Source organism: Capsicum annuum, chromosome 9 (genome assembly GCF_002878395.1).
Source record: "Capsicum annuum cultivar UCD-10X-F1 chromosome 9, UCD10Xv1.1, whole genome shotgun sequence".
In the NCBI taxonomy this organism is placed as follows: Eukaryota; Viridiplantae; Streptophyta; class Magnoliopsida; order Solanales; family Solanaceae; genus Capsicum; species Capsicum annuum.
In genome coordinates, this window is record NC_061119.1 from 181,459,911 (window position 1) to 181,463,557 (window position 3,647).

Here is a 3,647-nt window from a genome sequence, read left to right on the forward strand (position 1 = left end):
ATATAATAAATACAACCTACACTAACTAATCCTCCTTTCCTGAAGATTCTCCACTAAATCATTCACCCTCTTCGAAAGTTTCCTCATCTCCTACCTACTCAGCCTCTTCTTCTGCAATATTAACTTCTTCAAATATATTTTTCGAGTGATTCAAACTATCGACTAAGTCAATGTCCACTAGCGGGTGATCAATCTGCATTTCATTTTGATATGTAGTTTCCAACATATTATCAACTTCCTCCCATCCTATAGACTTTGTTTTGATTACAGCCCACCAATCAGATTTGTCACTGTGCAATGGATAAGAAGCATAATACACTTTCTTAGCATTTAGCGCTAGAACAAATAGATCGTAAATAGGATACGACCAATTGTGTTTTACTTCAATGATGTTATGCTCTTTATGTACTCTTGTGCCTCTTATGCCTCTTGTGCTTGGATCAAACCACTTAAATCGAAAGAGGATAATTTTTTTATTGAAAAACCGGCATACTCCAGTTCTAAGATCTTGTGTATGATGCCAAAGTAATCAACATCATCATCACTCTTAACCCAAACACCACTATTGTTTGTTTTCCTTGTTCTGGAGTGTTCTTCGGTGGAAAATTTAAACTCATTTACTGTGTAATAGGACATTGCATGAGCTTCAACTGGTCCCAAAAAAATCTCTCAAAAACTGATCGTATGCGGCTGCATTTGATGATTGGTGTACCTAAAAATATTATACGTATATATATATACACGTTAGTTGAGGAATGTGTAAATAATTAAAATTTGTAGATCTATTAATACACTTACGAACCTCATATGTAAACCATGTTGCAAAGGATGCATACACTTGATTTTACTAGAATTGAGTCTTAAATAAACTGAAGATCCAACATGCAAAACATAATTAGTTTCCTTAAGGGAATGAGAAAATAAATAAGATATATTAAATTCTTAATCTCCTTACTTCAGAGAGGGCTCAACTTTCGAGCAATTCAGCAAGACATATAAAGTTGCTGATTTGTGCTCCGTTGGAGTAAGCAGGCGAAATATGGTCTTTTTAACCTTACAACCAGATTGATTGAAAATTGATATTGGTTGCAAATGAGGCTCATTCTTATTGTCCTAGTGATGATTCAGTCTGTTTCTTGAACAAGCAACTTCATCATGAAGGTGGTATGAACAAAATTGAGATATTTCTCTTACAAGATATGCCTCAACTTTAGAGCCTTCCTCCCTATGTTTGTTTTTAGGACCCCTTTCAACTTTTCAATTGCCCTGCATCATCTTAAGATTAGATGTTTACTATATTAAAAAAAATATGTATTAATTTAAGTATGTTGCAATTACTTACCATTTGAATGGATACATCTACCTAATTTGAAATGGATCGCCTAGCCGAGCTTTGTACACAAGGTGAATGGAAAGATGTTCCATCACATCGAAGAACGCTGGCAGAAAAATCTTCTCCAACTTGTTGGTGATAACAACAATATTACTTTCCATTCGCGCCAGATTTTCTTCTTTTAATGTGGTGGCACATAAGTCTTTGAAGAACAAACTAATCTTTACTATTAGTTTCCATATATTTTCAGGTAAACCAACAAAAGCAATTGGAAGTAATTGTTCCATGAAAACATGATAATCATGGCTTTTTATTCCATGCAAGATTCGTTTTGCCATATCAATCCTCTTTTCCAAATTTGAGGCATATTCATTGGGCATCTTCAAACTTTGTACCCACTCACATATTTGACGCTTTTGGTCCAACTTAATTGTAAAAATAGCCCTGGACTTAAGAACATTGCCATTGGGCCCCTCCTGTAAGTGTAATTCTCTGCGCTTGCAACATTTTGGTAAGTCAAGTCTAGCCTTAGGATTATTCTTTGTCTTACCGGTGACATTCATAACTGTGTTGAACAAGTTGTCAAAATAGCTCTTCTCGGTATGCATGACATCAACATTATTTCTAAGTAAATTATCTGGCCAATATTCTAACTCCCAAAATAAACTTTTCTTAGTCCAGTTATGCGAAACGCCATATCCATCAAGCCTATACAATAGTTCCTCGATGACTTTAGGCAAATCCTGAACTATCTCCCAGATGTCATGACCATATAGCCTTAGAGATGGACCATCATGTTCCCTTCTATTACTTCTGAATGCATTCTTGAGTCTCTTAAATTCATGATCAGGTGGCAAGAAACAACGATGACAATCAAACCATCTGTCATGTCTCAATGTGAAAGATTTTGTTTTTTCCATGCAGTATGGACAAGCCAACTTTTCAACTGTCATCCACCCAGACAACATTCCATAAGCAAAAAAATCATTAACAGTCCATATTAGATATGCACACAGATTGAAATTCTGTTTAAGTGAGATGTCCCAAGTTTCAACCCGCTCATGCCATAAAATTTAAATTTCATCAATCAAAGGTTGCAAGTAGACATCTATTCTGCGTTTTGCATTACGCGGGCCAGGAACAACACAATTCAGAAATATATAGGAACTAGTCATCAACATTTTAGGAGGAAGATTATACGGGGTGATAAATACAGGCTAACATGAATAAGGCGCAGCACTAACTGAAAAAAGAGAGAAGCCATCCCCACATAATCCCAAATGAATATTTCATGGCTTAGCTGCAAAATCTGGACAAGTTGCATCAAAATGCTTCCAAGCCTCTCCATCAGATGGATGACACATAACACCAGTGGGCCTTCTATTTTCACTATGCCATCTCATATACGGAGCTGAGCTGTTTGAAGCATACAACATCTTCAACCTTGGTATTAGAGGTAAATAATGCATCACCTTGATAGCAATTTTATTTTCACTACAACCATGCTTATATCGAGGATGCTGACAAAACTTACAGAACTCTAGGTTAGCATCTCCCTTATAGTATAACATGCAGTTATTTTCACAACAATCAATTCTAACAGAGGAGAGACCCAACTTTAACACCAATCTTTTTGCCTTATAGAAAGAAGCAAGAACCTCTAAGTCGGGGTCATCTAACTCTTTAATAAGGTCTATCATTAAGTCTATTCTTCCTTCAGCAATATTTCAGTCAGATTTAATACTTAATAATCTAACAGCAACAGACAAATGTGAGCACGAACACCCGTAAAATAAAGGATGACTAGAAGCATGCAGTTGTTCATAAAAATGGCCCGCTTCTACTGAGAACATCTTCGACATTTTCCCTAAAGTCGCCCCCGTGTCGCATCCCAAAAGCATTCTGCACCATTTTTGTCATCCTAGTATCTTGATATTCATTATGCCCTACTTTCACCAACAACAAAGTTATTTTTCTCAACATCACCATCAATAGTACGCAATCTTAAAAAGTTCTCGTGAAACTCCCTTCTATAAAGATGTTTCTTCATAACTTTTTCTTTTAAAAGATTTGTACCATCATATCTAACACAAGGACAACGAATAGCCCGAAAACATGAACAAACATCAAGTGTCTTAGCATGTTCAAAAAATTTCCTGACACCTTCAACAAATTCCACCCTAAGGCTCATTCTATTATCATTATTCCATTAATAAATCCAACTATAATCAGGTTCCATCTACACAAGCAATCAGATTCATACACGATGTTACTATTTATATATATATATATATATATATATATATATATATAT